This window comes from Elaeis guineensis, chromosome 1 (genome assembly GCF_000442705.2).
Source record: "Elaeis guineensis isolate ETL-2024a chromosome 1, EG11, whole genome shotgun sequence".
Classification (NCBI taxonomy): domain Eukaryota; kingdom Viridiplantae; phylum Streptophyta; class Magnoliopsida; order Arecales; family Arecaceae; genus Elaeis; species Elaeis guineensis.
This window is the reverse complement of record NC_025993.2, coordinates 167,494,703-167,513,704: the sequence shown is the minus strand read 5'-3', so window position 1 is coordinate 167,513,704 and position 19,002 is coordinate 167,494,703. Positions and strand designations below refer to the sequence as shown.

The 19,002-nt window shown below is 36.4% G+C and overlaps 1 pseudogene; it reads right to left on the bottom strand.

The window, feature by feature from the left end:
• Positions 1-1,991: 1,991 nt before the first annotated feature.
• Positions 1,992-19,002, bottom strand: LOC105060249 (pyruvate dehydrogenase E1 component subunit alpha-1, mitochondrial-like; annotated as a pseudogene).

Sequence of the window (19,002 nt, the reverse complement as noted above, 5' to 3'; positions counted from 1 at the left end):
CTCATTTACAGCTGATTATAACGCCTAACAAACTCCTCTAACGACCTAACAAATTCTGTAATGGCCTTGTAGCTCCTTTATAAATAGAAGGCCAGGTTCCTCCAACAGTAAGTTCTAAATCCTAATTCCAAAATTAAAGTGAGACTATGCCAATGAGAATTTTGCCAGTTCTTGAACAACAAGGACTTTAATTCCTACTCAATCCAATTTCTCTAGTTTCATACAAATCCTCTTCTTGTGCTCTATTATTTTTTTCTACCTACTGTTCTCGGGCTCAAGACTGACTTAAACATCGGATGGTCAAGAACCGAAAGATCTCTATCCGATTTTTGACTTGTTTTATAAATTTTTTCGAAAATATTTCACATCGGACTGCTACCGACTTTCAACTCAGCTTCATCTGATCTGCCCGAGTCTCAGATTTAGAGTCTCATCTTTATTGTTCTCAACTAATTTTAATATCGTTCACGTGAAAGCTGGTAATTTATTTCAAATGTTACAGATTTAGCTACGCAAGCTATAGTGGTCATCTTGCTCCGATAAATAACGTTCAGTCTTTTCAAAATAAATATGGTTCCACAGCGAGCGGATGAAATTCCTATTAGTTGGAACATAGAGCTACAAAGACAAGGCATAACCTACACGCTAAAAATCTCCTCCTACGTAATAAGCCAGTAACCCACAACCAGAAAGAAAACAAATAGATTTACCAGAATAGAAGGGAAGACCCGAAAGGATTCAAAGAATATTCATATCCACCCTAAGACCAACAAAGTTGGCTAGGACTCGCCCAGTTTCCACACAAGCGCACCAGCACCCCCCTTTCATACAAACATATATATTGACATTGCCATCATGCCATAACAATTATCTTGTCAACAAAACCTAGTTGACAATAAAATTGTTCTAATATTTATCTGCCTATCTCTAACACCTTCCACTGCTAGGCTGGTGGTTGCTATGCTGACAAAAGTGATGTGATATATCTACAATAATTCAATACCTCATCTAAAAAAATTAATCAAAAAATATTATTTAAAATTTTTGATCCTATATAAGTATTTAAGATATAACCAATATAGAACTAAATACAGACCCACATGAATCCTTACATACTCCTCCATTTAAAATGGGACATCCTTACTAAGCTAATTCAACTCCAATCAAAAACACTGCGAATATAAGCTACACCCATACTACAGTATCTAGTTGACAAAGGTATTGAGTCCCTAAGATTTCATCTAAAAAAATTAGTTGAAAAATATTATTTAAGTACCTTGATTCTATACAAATATCCAAGATCTATCCATTGCATAGCCAATATGAAATCAAATGAGAAATTCTTTTTGCATCACAGGCGATGTAGAAAATCCGACGTGAAGTGCACTGCCTTATCCGATTGACTCATGTAGTCTTCGCTTTCCAATGCATATTTAATGCTTGCAGATCGACTTTTTCATTTAAAAATTTTATATGATGAAAATATCCCTACCTTTTGTAAGAAATTATGACATCCGATCTTCAGAATATCATAACATTCAAAATTTTCAAATGAAAAAACTGACCTACGAACATTAAATGCATGTTAGAAAGTGATTAAACAAAAATACCCTTCTTAGACATCTGAAGTGATATTATGACATCCGAAGTAAAATATGACTCGGATGTCATAATTTTTTACAAAAAGCTAGAATATTTTCATCATAAAAATTTTTTAATGACAAAAATGCTCCTACTCTTTGAAAAAAAATTATAACATCCCAAGTGATGTTATGATATCCAAAGCCAAAATATAACATCCGAGACAGATATTTTCGTCATACAAAAGCCGACTTACAAAATATTAAATGTGCATTGAAAAATAGTGACTATGTGACCAATCAGACGAGATGGTGTACTCCATATCGAATTTTCTACACCGTCTGTGGTGCACAAAGAATTACTCGAAACCAAATACATACTGTACGAGTCCTTACAGTATCACCTCTATGGATTCTTAAGTTTGCCCACTCAATTGTTCATTTCATGTAGCGTAAGCATTATGCCAGCTATACTTATCCAGGCAGGTATGACATATAAAGTCTAATCATACAAACATAAAATTTCGGCATTCCCCTCATATTTGAAATGGAGAAGTTATGGGTGCAAAAGTTAATGGGGTGCAAATAAACTACCCTCTGTCATCAAACTCTATACAAATCAAATGGTGGAAAATATACCAAAAGTCTGTAAATATTTGCTCAATTTTTTATTAGTTGAACTGTCACGAGAAGAATTTTCTTGCAGTGATGTGCGACCTTGCTTCAGGGAAGAACAGCTTTCACTTCTTTCCTATCTGCACCAAATGCCTGACAGAAGAGCGAGAATCAGTTCCATTTCACATTCAGCAAGAACTTGTTAAGAATATAGTCGTGCAGATATAAGAACATGGCATGAGGTTTTTTTTTTTTTTTTTGGGCGACTATAACATTAAACGAGTTGAGCTCAACAAACTGGTTTATAATAAAAGTACAAGTGATTGAGATTAAACGTTAGCAACATTAGGTAGCAAGATGATATTCGGGTCATCTATTGGGAATATCATAAGGCACAAAAACTCCTAGAAAGAGATTAAACCATGCGGCAAAAAATAAAAAGAAAGATGAAGTGAAGAGACCATGTCTCTCCTAGCTCATTTTACCTCCACACCAAAACCTTTCACATAGACATTAGTAAATAGCCCGGAAGGATCAGGCACAGGGCTCTCCTGAAAAATGGGGAAGGGAGAAAATAAGATGACCAGACAACAGAACATGTTGCCATTAAATGTCTAATAATTTAGCCAATCTTCCCAGTTTGGTGGCTGCCTTGGCCTGAGCAATGGCCTCATCTACCTCCTTTCTCACTATTTTCTCAATATCCTGCACAAATATTTGCAAACACATGAATGTCATAAAGAGACATGAAAAAGTATAGCTAGTTTCCATCTATAAAAATTTACATGATAAAACTTGCAGGGTAGATCAGACCAAACTAATTCTGGAATAACATGTAATTAGTTGTAGGAATTTTAGCTAACCGGCCTTGCCTTAGCTAGTTGGCAACTGGCATCCCTCTCCACTTGGGAGAGATCCAGGGTTCAAACTCTGGTGGTAGCACTCCCAGTTTATTTCTCCAAAGAAAAAGGAAATAGAGGGCTGCGACACGATACCTTGAGCTCAGCAACAGTGGTTAGCTCATGAGATAAAATATCAACTACCTAATTCTTTCAATTGGATCACGCTCCTGCAAGTGTCATTAAGGAGAAGGCCTGATAAAGATGAATACTTGCACTCAACTAGCAATGCAACAAATGGCTTGAAACTGACCTGTCTCACACCACTAATCTCATCACGGGTGCGGTAGGTACTCCCAGGATCTCACATTGAGTGACCATGGTACCTGTAAGTGTCCATTTCAAGAATCTGTAAACCAACAATGATGTATGAGTCCAATAACTACATGTCACCACATAGAAAAATAGGATGTACCTCTAGTATAGAGAACATAACTTTGCCTGCCTACATAATATATACACATCACAAAAGAAATAGGAGATGATGCTTCCTACCTGCTGATATGTACAATGTCAAGCTAACATGTCCCCACTATGTTCTGACATGATGCACATTAAGTATAGCTCCAAACTACATTTACAGTATCGAATACGTGCCGTACTGGCAGGAGAGTATCAAACATCTTTCCCAAGCACTGGCCTGACGCATGAATAGCACAAGGGCAGTGTAATTTAATTATGTCCTAGTGCGTAAGCATGGCAGGCGACCAAAGTCAACAATCCAATCTATTCATCTTATTCAATTTCAACATATCATAAAAAGCAAACACATAGAAGTGCTAAGTGGTCTGAGTACTCTCCAATCCAGCTCCAAAGCTAATCATTTGTCATGCGAGATAAAGAAAAAAAAATGCCTAGTTTGTGAGCCTTTTGCACCGGTACAAGTCCCTAAAACATTAGAATTTTTGGATAGATATTTTGCATAATGTAAAATGTGGAATCTGATAAATAAGGTGGACTTTTTGTTTAGGTCCAAGTCCCTCAGAACCCCTCTCCCTCGTATAATCACATCACTCTGCCTTTAGCACGTACCCGACTGTGCTCCCATACTTGAAACCTCTTCCATGTCCCCCACACCCTAAACTAAAACTAACCCAGTGTCACCTCGTTCTGCAAATCTACCTCCCAATTCTGGTTCTGCTCCAGAGAGATTCCTCCTACCACCCTCATCCTCTTCAGTCTTCCCCTCCTTTTCACCAATCCACAGTCTCTTGATATGATCATGTTTGATCTGATTGGATCAGATCAAACCACTACGAGCGACGTGGGTAACGGATTTAAGTGGAGCTGTAGAGGGACAGCTGTGGTCCATTTGCATCTGATACAGTTGTTGATTCAACAAACACAGCCCAAGGGATTCATCTGTTCAATCGCTGATCCACCCTCTAAAAAGATAACCTCATGGTGGAACATGGAAAAATCTGGAATCATGTCAGGAACCTGCCGAATACTGAAAGTGACCTTTTGAGGTTTTCTTTCTCTCTAGCCTGTTTTCCTGTTAGAGGCCCAGTTATATTCTGGTTTTTCTCCAACTGTCTGCAGTGGTTTTTCTTCGGGTAGGCTGTCATAGTTGACTGTTTGCCTGCGGCAATGGGGGCAGCACCTGTAAATTCTTTTCCTCTTCCCATATAAAGGCTGGTGGCTGCTTCTCAGCCTCCGTTTGCCTCAAAAAAAATTTCAACAAGAAGTATTGCATGGATGGATAAGATCTCAACAAATAATGAAAACTAGTAGGATAATAGGATTTACACATCATATAATAATTTTAATCATGGAAGTTTATGAAAGTCCAACATTCTGTTGCTGCATATGCAAGCTGTTGCAGTGTAGAGAGGGGCGCTTCATTCGTCCCACATTGGTTATGACTTATGAGTCAAGGAGGGCTCTGACTTATATAGGAGGAAATCATTCTTCCCACGTGAGGTACCTTTTAAAAGGCAAAACTGTAAGACCCATGGGCCAAAGCAAACATTACCTCACGTACCGAGCTATGAGCCCTTGACCCTAACATTGACGCCCACTGTGGGGCCGATGCGCCTCCTTCAGACTGTGGGGCTTCTCCAGAGTTTCTCTTGACTCACAACCAATATGGGACTAATAAAGCTCTTTCTTCTGCATCACAACACAAGCAATTATGGATGCCCACGAAAACAACCCTATTTTCATATCAAACTAATCCTAATTAAAGCATTTTATAACATTTTTCCTAAAACTGTTTGTTGAAGTATAATTTTGATTCGTTTCTCCGGATTAAAAAGTCCATCACACGTTATCTGCTTACTATAGTTGTTTCTTGATGAAGAAACACATTTGCGGACACCATATTCCAATAAAGTTGTCACCAAAACCTCTTTTGTAATGATCAAAGAAGTCATAGCTTTGAACCAAGATCAACACTAACGTCCAGGCAAAATAGAACAACTAGAGTTAAAATAACAAAATTCAATTGATTGAAATTCCCAATTGCCATTGACAAAACTGAAATTTCCTTCTGCCATCACATATAAGATATCAATCTTAAGCAAAATTTGAATCAGCAGATCATATTGACATTAGAAAAGCTAAACTAGGAAGGAGGAACAAAAATTTAAAGTACAATTTATCAGTATCACCATGCATAGCAAGTCCTTGTGAAATCTATAGTATCACTTCAATTAATACAGAGTAATTCGGTGTGGTTCCATTTAAGATCATTTTGAGCACATAAGTTTTGAGGCCAACATGCAAGAAGCGTCTGGTCACAGGGGCCCGGAAAAGAGGGGGAAAAAAAAAAGCTTTCAAGTCATAGGGACCCAGAAAAAAAATTGTTAGATCAAATTTTAAAATAGATATCAACTATCGAGGTTTACAAATTCCACCAAGGGGCGCAGAAAGCACGAGGTTGGCTAGGCACTCACCAAGGGTCCATTCTTCAAAGCGCAGGTCTATAGCAAATCTGCATGCTTGCTTCATAGCAAAAACATCCATCCCATCGACCTGTTCTACAGCGTGGCAATATTTAGGATGCTAGTACTTGTTATTTATTCAATGTTATTTATAATATACCCTATGCAAGGAAGCATAGCAGTGCCCTTTCTATCAAACAAACTCCATTAAATAACTTGAATATATGAAAACAAAGTGATACGTAGCAACTTGTTTTTCCAAAAAAGGTAACATTCTGAACTTTGCAGGAGAACCAACTTAATGTGCTTAAAGAAGATTCAAATTTCAGGCCATGAAGAGAAATAATTACATGCCCAAATAACCTGCTGTCCCTCGTATGAATCGGAACACATGCTTGGAAAAGATATATATTAAATTATACAGTATAATTTTACCATAATAGAACATTAAAGAATCAAAAAAGGCAATCATGAATAAACTGAAAAGGCAGCAGTTTTATTTGCCAACAATCAAAGAACACCCCAGTGCCAGAACTTCTCTAACATGTACTTTTCACCCAGTGCTTCTGCTAGAACATGGTTTATCAATTGCTACCAGTGATTCATAATGCATATGATCCCTCACTCTTGATTCTTGAACTGCAAACAGACATACTTTTAAGGTCCTAGAGAGGGAAAAGCATATCCGGTAAAAAAAATTCCTTGGTCTGAAATAGCTTCCAAAGGGAACAATTTGCAGTATACACACATAAATGAAAAAAAATGAATCAGTTGTGAGGATGTGTTTTACCCATTGAGAGAAAAATTGAAAGAGATAGTGGAAGTAAAGTACTTTTGCAACAAAAACAATGTTATAGATAATAAGTGCTGCTAAGAATTGAAGTTTTATTGTTTAAGGAACCTAGAATTATTAACCTTTCCTGTAGATGCCCTCCTAATTTCGCAATGAACAAACATTCCATAATACATATCCAGTTTGTAGGAAGCAATGGGTTTTCTAAATGAAGCACGTAAACAACAGAGCTATAAAGAAAAGCATATAATCAAAAGCAGTACGATCAACTAAAGTTATAATATGTAGAACTTCATCATGCAGACTTATATTACACATAAAATCAGCCTATCAGAAAACCAATAACAGCGTTTAATATCATTCAACATAGTTCATGCCAAAAGATTGATACCATGTCTTCATAAATTTAACCAGGATAGAACTTCACCCAACTGGTATGATCCCTAGTCGCACAGAAGATGGGATACTACAACTGACTCTGACAAAAGAAGTTACACACCGCAGAGTATATCCAATACTATAGTACATGACAATAATAAATTGTAATATAACTAATTTAGAAATTTTTCAATGATTAGGAATTCATGTTATTATGCTACATGTACAATATTAGGCACAACTAACTTGCAGATACCCGAGTACAGGTATTGTCTTAACATAAAGACCGATATTGTCTTAATATTTAAAAAACATTTCGTATCTAGTTGAGATTACTTACTTAGGATCCGTTTGGTTGGGGTGTTCCAGATTATAGGGTATTTCAACGATTCTTAAGAATCATTTAGTTGAGAAAATGATTACAGAGAAAAGTAACTTTTACTATGTTTGGGTAATGAAAAAATTACTCCGAAAAATGACACTGAAAAAAAGATTACTATTTGGTTGGAGATAATCTTATATGGGAATATGATAAAATTTATCAATATACCCTCCAACATAACATTTTTTTTAATACTATAATAGCATCATCATCTCCATCAGTTTTAATATAATAATTATCATTATATAGCCCTTTGCATAATGCCATCCCCATCTTAATTTTTTTGCAAAAACTCTCAATTGAATGCATTTAGAAAGACAAAACAAATTTAATAATTACATAGCAGCTTTATTGGGATTATTTTTGTCGAGTATGAATTATCACCACTTGAGAATTTATCAAATACCAACCCTCCAAGGTATTTGTTTTACCTTCTCTCTTAGGAAAATAAGCATGGGGTCCATCATTTTTTTTACCATCTCTTTCTTCTCTTTTCCATACCAAACATGGTAATCTAACATGGGATTCATTTTTTATACCAAATTACCCCCTACCAAATAAGCCCTTAAGGTTTCATTATTCAAACCCAGAACTACAATTAACATATGTTAGAAATTAATTCCCAGTACCTTGGATTGATAGAGGAAGAGAAGAGATGAAGCAAGAAAAGAGAGACGAATGATGACAATACTTTTCTCTCAAAGGCACTGGGCACATTGCTCAAGACTACAGTCACCTCCTCTATTTATAGTACAAAACAATAAGTTTACAAGGCTTTAAAAAAATAAATAATAGGATAAAATCTTGACGGAAATTTCTACCAAAGATTGCAACTGCACACCTTTTACCTGTTCAAGCAAAAGACCATGTTACAACTTGAGTTTCAAATTTTAAATTGTACCCTACTTTTTATCGCACCCCTTAATTTAAATTTATGAAACTCCAAGTTGTCTTTCAAAAGTTGCAAAAAATTTTTTTTTCCAGAGCTTTAATGAAGATGTCTACTAATTGATTATCGGTGCTGCAGTACTCCATTTGAATTTTTCCTTTATCCACTAGCTCTCAAATGAAATGGTGCCAAACTTCGATATGCTTAGTGCGACCATGGAACACAGGATTTTTTGTCATTGCAATGGTAGATTTGTTGTCGTAGTAGATTTGCATTGCTCCATCTTGCCTTTCGAAGACTGCTAGAATTCATCGAAGCCAAATTATTTGACATGTTGCACTTGTAGCTATTATGTATTCTGCTTCTGAACTTGAAAAAGCAACACTCTTACTTCTTTGTTGCTCAAGATATTAGTCCAGAGCCAAGACTGTGCACAAACCTAAAAGTGCTTTTTCTGCTATCATCGCAACCAACCCAATCACTATCAATGTAAGAATATAATTTAAAAATATCCACCTATCTATAGCAAATACCATACCTAAGAGTCCCTTTGACATATCTAAGTACTCTTTTTGCTGCTCCAAAGTGGTACTTGCTAGGGTTGTGCATGAGCCTAGACAACAAACTAACTGAAAACATAATATCTAATCTAGAATGAGTTAGTTAAATAATCCTCCAATTAGACTTCTGTATTATTTTTATCTATTTTTTCAACATCATCATCAAAAACAAGCTTATTATTTGAATTTATCGAAGTGTTCACCGGCTTACAAGTAGACATATGAAATCTTTTCAATAAATCTTTGGCATATTTTTCTTGACACAAAAAAATTCCATTAGAATTTTGAATAATTTCCATGCCCAAAAAATAATGTAAAAATTCCAAATCTGTCATTTCAAATTCTGACATCATGCATTTTTTAAACTCTTTAAGCAAACTCATCGAATTTTTAATATAAATTATATCATCCACATATAGATAAACAATGATAATTTCCATACCTTGTTCTTTACATATAGAGTTTGCTCATTTGCACTTTTTTGAAAATTGTGTTGGAGAAAATAGTTATTAATTCTATTGTACCAAGCCCTTGGAGCTTGTTTCAATCTATACAAAATTTTCTCCAATTTGTAAACTTTTTTTCTTGACCTTTTACTTCAAATCCTTGAGGCTGTTCTATATACACCTCTTATAATTTTTTATTTAGAAAAGTAGATTTCACATCAAATTGAAAAACTTGCCATTTTTTCTGAGCTAGGAAGGCTAAAACTATCCTGATAGTATCAAATTTGACAACATGAGAAAAATTTCTGAGGAATTAATATCTGAAATCTGAACATAACCTTTGGCAACTGATCGAATTTTATACTTTTGCAGTGTATCATCAGTATTGAACTTGGACTTGTAGACCCACTTGAGTCCAATTGCTTCTTTTTATGGAGGCAGATCAACTAGCTTCCACATCTTATTTTTTTCAATGGCTCGCATTTCTTCCTTCATGGCTTGTACTCATTCTATTTTCTGTACTGCATCTTTAAAACAAGTAAGCTCAAAAGCAAAACATGTAAAATCAACAGATCGATAAATATCTGAAATCTTTCGAAATTTTGTTGGAAGTGAGTCAGAATCACTTCTTTCATATGCATCTGAATCATCAGAATCACTTGTATGCATATCAAAATCACTAGGCATATTATGCAGACGAGGAGATATAAGTGAGGTATTTTCATCAGACAATGCAGGCGGGGTGTTGACATTAGGCAAAACTTTATTATCTCCTTCTATTAGAACTATAGGAATTTCAACCACATTAAAATTTCAAGTTTTATTTTCATCAAAAATCACATCACGACTAATAATCAATTTTTTAATTACAGATCATATAGCCTATAACCTTTTGTTTCATTACTATACCACGCAAATATATATGCATTTAATACTTTTATCATCAAGTTTGCTTCTTTTTTCAGTTGGAATATAAGCATATGCAACACAGCCAAATATTTTCAAATAATTCACATCAAGCTTTCTTCCATACCATGCTTCATAAGGTGTTTTATCTTGTACTGCTTTGGTGGGAAAATGGTTTAGCAAATGAACTGCAGTAGCCACAGCTTCTGCCCAAAACACCTTTGGTACTGCCTTTTCTTTTAGCATACATCTAGCTATCTCGACCACAACTTCATTCTTCCGCTCTGCTACTCCATTTTGTTGGAGAGTATGACTCATAGTTAATTCTTTATGAATACCTGCATTTTTGTAAAAATAGAGAATTCTTTGGAAGTGAATTCACTCCCTCTGTCAATACGTAGAGTTTTAATAAAGCATCCATTCTTCTTTTTCACAAAAGCTTTGACAGTTCTGAAAACAGAAAATGTGCCAGACTTTGCCTTTAAGAAATGCACACACATCATCCTTATGCAGTCATCTATAAACAATAAAAAATATTTGCTACCACTCTGCGAGGTTGTTTGCATAGACGCACAAATATTTGTATGTACAAGTGCTAGGCGCTCCTGGGCTCTCCAAGAATTCTCTGTCTGAAAAGAATTTCTATGCTGTTTTTCAATAACACAGAATTCACGAACACTATCATCATTTTGAATTTTTGGTAAGCCAACTACCATGTTTTTTTTGACTCATCAGTTCTAATCCTCTATAATTCAAATGACCATATCTTTTATACCATAAGAAGGATTCATCAGAGGCTGTAATAGACAATGCATGCAAGAATAATTCAGAAAACTATAAAGGAAACATTTTATTTGTTGTCATTTTTACTGTGACTACCTCTTTTTCAGTTTTCTTTTCATAAAGCTCACATTTGTCATCATCAAAAATAGCAGAATAATCTTTTCTCATTAGTTATCCAACACTAATAAGATTTTGTTTTAAACTAGGAATAAACATCACATCATGAATAATTTTTTTTACCATTCTTTGTGTCTACGGCAACTGTTCCTTTTTCTTGCACCTCTACTTCACTATTATTCTCCATCCAAAATGTAGATCTGATTGAAAGTATCAATCTTTTGAAATAATTTTCTGTCACCTGTTATATGGCTACTACATCCACTATCCAAAAACCAAACACAATTTGAACAATCATCAGCAGAAGCCAAGAAAAAAATATTTTCCTCATCTTTCTTTTCATTACTACTCTCTTCATGATAATTAGCTTGATTTTTATTCCAGCAATTTTTATCAAGATGACCATATTTTTAACAGTGAAAGCAGAAAGGAACATTGGGATTTTTATTTTTGTACCAACAGTTTTTCAATGTGTCCAACTTTTTTACAATGAAAACATTGACTAGTTTTTTTGTTACCATCATTGGAGTTCCTCTGCTATCATTTGATCGGCCTCGACCCCTTTCTCGAGTGCTGAATCGACCATGGCCTCTGCCACCAATTGACCTCTGCCTTGAGATTTGTTCTCTTGATTTTTTGATTATTCTTTTTTCTGCTTTGTCCTCATTCGTAAAGCATGTTCTAATATTTCACCTATAGATTTATTAATTCTTTATTCATGAACCAAAAGTGAGCCCATTAATTCATTCACAGATAAGGTACTTAAATCTTTAGACTCTTCAATGGCAATAGCAACAATATCAAATTTTGTAGTCAAACTTCTCAAAATTTTTTCTACCACTGTTTGTTCTCTTAAATTTTCACCAAGAGATCTAATATGATTTACAATAGAAGAAACTCTAGTGAAGAAATCAATGATGGACTCAAAATCCTTCATGAAAAAAGTTTCGAACTCATGTCAAAAAATTTGAAACTTAACGGTGATTACCTTGTTTGTTCCTTTGAGTCCACATTTTAAGATATCCCAGGCCACTTTTGATGTTTTAGCTGACATGATGCGAGGAACTATGGTCTCATCCATTGCTTGCCGTAGAAACAAGAGCACCTTCGCATCCTTCAGTTGGTTTTCTTTCATTTGAGTTTTCTAGTCGTCTGATGTTGCTAGATCCTCAAGATTATATTCTACAAAATCATGTTCTACCAAATTCCACAGATCTTGTGAAACAAATAAAGTTCTCATTTTAATAAACCAAAACTAATAATTGTCACCTTTGAAAATAGGAAGAATTAGACTTACATTTTCTTTCATTTGAGTTTTCTGGTCGTCTGATGTTGCTAGATCCTCAAGATTATATTCTACAAAATCATGTTCTACCAAATTCCACAGATCTTGTGAAACAAATAAAGTTTTCATTTTAATAAACCAAAACTAATAATTGTCACCTTTGAAAATAGGAAGAATTGGACTTACACCAATACCTGCCATCTTTTTGTTTTTTGTTTTTTTTTAACTCCTGGATCACCTGATCTCTTCTCTTTAATTTGACGACTTTGGAGACGATCTCCTCCTTTGCTCAGACCATCTGCACTTCAAACCGGCTCTGATACCACACTATTAGAAATTAATTCACAGCACCTTGGATTGATAGAGAAAGAGAAGAGACGAAGCAAGGGAAGGGAGATGAATGATGGCAACACTTTTCTTTCAAAGGCACTGGGCACACTGCTCAAGATTGCAGTCACCTCCTCTATTTATAGTGCAAAAAAAAAAGTTTACAAAGCTTTAAAAAAATAAAAATATAATCTTGGCAAAAATTTCTGCCAAAGATTGCAACTGCACAGCTATTTATCCGTTCAAGAAAAAGATCAGGTAACGACTTGGGTTTCAAATTTAAATTACACCTTACTTTTTATCAACATATAGTATAACACACTGCCGTACATAAGTAATGTACATGCAAATATTATTAGATGGCAGCAATCAAGAATGCAAAGATATAGATATCCATACTTTGCTTGCAATGAACAATATTGCAACAAACAATACATGTTTGGCATCACAATATATGAGAATCAAAGCACCCAAAATGCTCACATAATTTACACATCTAGTCTTGAATATTCATTCTTGATGATCATTACACCACTATTATTCGTAGCCACAGTATGGATTTGACTGCAATAGCAATGTAGGGAAGTGCAAGATTAAAAGAAAAATCAACAACTGCATGAGATTGTATGGTGACAGTTATTTGCTGGTGTGCATGGAACGAAAGAAATGTCAAAATTTTCAAATATAAAGCAACCTCGCCATAGTGGATGATCGACAAAGTAGTCTCTCTAATATAAACTTGGATGTTGAGATACGATGGGAAACTCAAGCCAAGCATCACTATATTGATCCAAAATATGTCAATAGAGAGGGAAATAGAAGTAGCGTAGTAAAGTGGAAAATAGAAAAGCAAACATCGAATTCTTCAAAAGTTTTTCTATAAGTCAAGGGAGTCTCCAAACAAATCACAAGTTCCAACTTTAAACACCACTCTAACTAATCCACATGTACATATAGCACATGTGGAGATCAAAGTGGTCAACAACTATAATAACTCATTGTACATAAACTCTTCTTCATAACACCATTAATAAAAATTGGGTGGTAATCACCTCCCACTTTAAATCAAAAAAAAAAGGCAATGCAAGAACAAGGTTCGTTTTTTCTGATTTTGAGCTTCATGTTTAAAGCGAGGAGCTAGATCTAGTTTCTCAAGTCTCCATAATTGTAGTATAGAAGTTCAGGTTCACCAAAGTTTTCGTGCATGAATTTGAGTTTATGTGGAAATGAAAAATAAACTTAAAATGTTGATTTTCCTTTTAGATAATATCTTTGATATCTGAGTTTAGATGATTTAAATGGTGAATGGTAAGAAAATTCAGAGAAAGGGGGACAATAAGCTGAACAAAGCATGCTTCTTGGTAAACCATGGCATGAAGTCATCACCAACTAGGTGTGTACGAAGACTAGAGATTCTTGAGAAGCTGTCACCTAGATGAAGCAATAGATATCACCCTATTAACATGGAGTAGCCAACAAAAGAAAGTAAGAAGAAATAACTAACGATCCATCAAATTCTAATCCAAGTTTGTTGCTTCTATTGCATCTCTATATAAGGACCTTAGAACTAAACTTCGATTCTATCTAATCAAATATCTCTGATCTAATACTGGCTAGGACTCCCTATACATGCATGTCTAGTACCTACTCGTAAAATTGTTCCAAAAATCATGCTAACTAATGAACTTGATTTACTCATTTAAAAGATCACATGACAATTTATGTGATCACTCAACATAAGCATAGTCCTCAAAATCAATCAGATACTCAACATACATGTAAGATTCCTTACAGCAAGTGGGATTATGTTCCCTTCTTTTTTCATCTTTTCATTTTTCTCCATCATTCTTTTCCTTGCACCTTCATAAAATATTGAATGTATGCCTTAGAAGTCAGATTGACCGACACTTGTAAAACTTTCTAAAAAAATATTTTGTAATGTTGACTTATAAATTAATAAAATTAAAATTTTTCATACATATTTATGTTTAATTGTATCTATGTATCATCCATTGAATTAATGAGTATAATGACATATATTCTCAAGAGTTGAAAATTTGAGACGTGTCATTAATAGTTAATTCATAAATTACTCCCGATCGTAGGATCATCACGAGAGGGTGCTTGATCCTAAAAGATTGGTGCACAATCGCTTCCTTAGGATAGATGGATCTTGAATCTACGATGTGAAGACACCAGAACGAGAGTACAAATGCTTGTTAGAAATAAAAGTACTGAACATGAGCAAATACGAGTAGTTACTAAGATGTCTACCTTCTCATCAGTGACTAACTTGATGCTGCAGTAGTGTATCTAGTTCTTAGACCTGCAATGCCTCGACTATTCACAATGAGGTTGCTGTAGTTTGACTATACTATAATTCGATCTCCTAGCCATATGAAGCCTTGAGATATATGCTGACTGCCGTAGGTTTATTGTAGAAATATGATGCGCATTAGAAGGGATCTATCGACCTCGATATATGAGGAGTAGTTCTATGTAGATCATGACATTGAGTCCTAAAGCCTATGATCATGGCAGTGTGAATGATGGAAAGATGTTTCCATAAAATTTCACAACGGACTCAAGTCGATTGATTCTAGCATATGACAAGAATCATGTTTGATGAGCTATCGTTAACCTATGTCTTGTCGGGACTTACAATAGAAGAATCGAATCACACGGCAACTGCACCTAGAGCTTCATCCATTCGATTCTGATGGATTGCCACTACATACTACTGGGTATCACTGGTGAATCATGAGACTAATTAAAATTATCTTGATGATCGATAATTTTAAATTGATTGAATTGAAAGGAGTTCCAATCCATCAAAAGAGATTTTGATGATATCTATGATGGAGATCACGATATGTCTCACTATCAGATAGAATTAAATCTATGAGATCACACAAACAAGAATGTTAGTCTAGGATTATATAATTGGACTAGTGAGTCTAATTGGATTAGGATTAATTAAATCTTAATTTTGGATTTTAAAAAAATCATGCTAGTACATGATTAAACCCAGTTTCTCCTTAATTTGGATTTCCTATTAGATAGGACTTGATTAAATCAAAGCAAGCTCATTTAGACACCAAAGAGTTGGAGTCCTAGAAGCCATCCTTCCATGTAAGAATTAAATGATGGGGGGGGGGGTGCCAATAGTTGGTGCCCCACTTTTTCTTCAATGTTTTGTTTGCAGAAAGAGGGGCACCCAAATGGATAAGATCCAAGGGTGGCGCCACTTATGGATCGGGTGAGAGGATAAGAGCTTCATCCCCACTTAAATTTGAAGAGTTCAAATTTGATTTTAGATGAAGGATAAAACTCCATTTAATTTTAAAGAGGATTTATCTCCATGTGGATGAAGATAAAGGCTGATTTGAATTTGAAGTGTTCAAATTCAAATGGAAGGGAGATAAGATGAGGGCCATGCTTTTGTTCGACAAAACTCATGCACATCCATGTTTTCTCATGGTTTTTGGCGTGGAGAGTAGAGGAGGGGCTGCCAGATGTGAGAGTCCTACTTTAAGAAGTTTGATGACTTAAAGGCCTAGGACTCTAGGTTTCTAATTCTATAAATAGGCCCCCTACCATATTGTCTTATGAATTCCATTCCTAAGAGCCCTCATGCTATCTCCATGCCATCTTCCTCTCCTCTCTACTCTCTCCTCCTCTCCCACACCCAAAGGTGTTGGGCTGATCCATCTGGTGCGCTCGAAGGGTCGGGTGCTAGTCGATCTGCATGAAGGAAGAAGACTGTGATCAAGGGTTGAGCGAGGTTCTATCGGAGATCTGATCAAAGAAGGATCCAGAAGTTTGCTGAACCATCTTGGAGAAGATAGATCAAAGTCAGAAAAAATATCCTAGTCCGAGTCTGAATAGATACCTGTAGAGACCGAGCACGTGTGACTCGACAGCAAACCTCAATTCTACGATCATCGAACTGCGGTGTTCACTATTCGTGCAAGATGATGATGCAATCATCATGATAATAATCTAATTTAAAATTATTTTAAATTCTCTTAATCTTAGATTCATGAACGATCTGGCATAGATCGAGATGCAATCTCGATCGGATCGCATACCGGATCAAATTTTTAAAATGCTGCTGCATCGTAATTTAATCGATCGGGCATACGATATTTTCTTCATAAAGGTCCTAGCACACGAGTAAATTTGGCATGAGTCATCTAATCAGTAGAGCTCCGGTGCATCTAGGTTTAACATTAACATGTGTTGCTAAATGCATAAAAAAAAGTGAGGCATCATGTTCCATGGGTTAATTCACCCTCACACGCTCTCATTTTGCTCTTATCACGCCCATAAGCATCTCAGTTTAGTCTACATTTGTCATCCAATCCATCAAGCAAAAGACAACTTTCATTCCTTATTTGTTCAGATGTTAACACCTAGGAAAAAGCCCATCACCCTGTAGCTCCCTTTTACCTTCATCTCTACCACTCATATCTTCCTTAATTTCACACCCACCACCAAAGAGATATAACTTGCGTATTAAGTTTATTGGACATTTTCATAATCAGTTCATTTGCTATATAGTGTCTCCGGATACATCTAAAGTCAGTCTAACATCTGCGATAGGAATTCCCATATCTTTCGCGCGCGCGTATATATATATTTTGCACCAACGTCATTGCTGACATATCAGCGAACATAAAGAAAAATATTGGATGACGCCTAGCTTTCATGATTTATCTTATGATAAAAAAGAGAATGGCCATCGAGAAGAAAAGGCTCAAAACAAATTGCCGCTTTTCATGACAACAAGCAAATATTTGTGGAGGAAGAGAAATCAGCAAAAAGATAGGCCATCCGAACTAAGTTAATGATGGAGATTAGATAATTTAAATCCAACAACATGGTTTTAAATCCTGAGGAGACGTGAGAAAAAAAATTAAAGTAAAGAAAAAAAAATTTAAAAAAAAAAGAAGGGAAAGAAAGAAATGAAAGAAAAAAAGGAAAAAGGAAACCGGGGGAGGAAGGAAGGGAGAAGAAATGGGTAAAAAAAAAAAAATGAAAAAAAAATATAAATATAAATAGAAATATAAAAGAATTAATAAAGAAAAGAAAAAGAAAAAGGACTAAGTTGGATCCTGACTAAAATCAACAGTAATAACGTGATCTTTAGTATTAAAATAATAATAATAATAACGCGGTCAAGAAAGATTCCTTTCACCTCATCTTCAGACCAGGGACGTAATCCCCTCTCTTGCAGTAGGCAGGGCTCTTTGCCGCTCTCCATTCCGCTGTCCCCATTCCATCTTCAAAACAACTAGAAAGCGATGAGAGAAATCCTGAAAAAAGGAAACTTCTGTCTTCCTCCACTGTCCTAACACAATATTAATGATTAAGAAACCCATACTCACAGTGATTGTTCTTGCAGACCAAGATGACGGGCAAATTCAAGAGCGCCGATATGTTAAAAGCCTCGAAGAGCTGCCCCTGGTTGGGGGCCCCATCGCCGTACATGGCGAAGGTCACGGTCCCATCCTTGGAGTACTTCTGGGCAAAGGCGATGCAGCAGCCGAGGGGGATCTGGGCGCCGACGATGCCGTGGCCGCCGTAGAAATTAGCGTCCTTCTTGTAGAAGTGCATGGACCCTCCTTTCCCCTTGGAACAGCCGGTGCGGCGGCCCATGAGCTCGGCGAAGCACTCGACGAGGGAGCCGCCGCGGCCAAGGTAGGTGCAGTGGTCGCAATAGGCGGTGATGATCGAGTCTCTCTTGGTGATAGCGGCCTCCATGCCGACGACGACATCCTCCTGGCCATCGTAGGGTGGCAGAAGCCGCGGATGAGCTTGGCCTTGTAAAGGGAGTCGGTGGCGATCTCCCTGCGGCGCATCATGGACATGTCACGGAAGAAGGAGAGGAGCTCCTCGGGTGTGGTGTCGACGGAGCGGGAGGGAGGATCGATCTTGTGGCCGGCGAAGGGGACGCTGGTCTCCACCGTGAAGATCTGCTGGTCATCGGCGGCGGCTGCAGAGGAGAAGGGGCGGAGGAGGAGCCGCCGGAGGGAGGCGGAGGAGGAGTAGGGGGTGAGGCGGCGCGCGGCAGCCATGGAATAAAGTGGGGCGGGGATCTGGGAAAAGGCTTGGAGAGGGGGACGGCGGGGTGCGAGGACCGAGGGAGAGAATG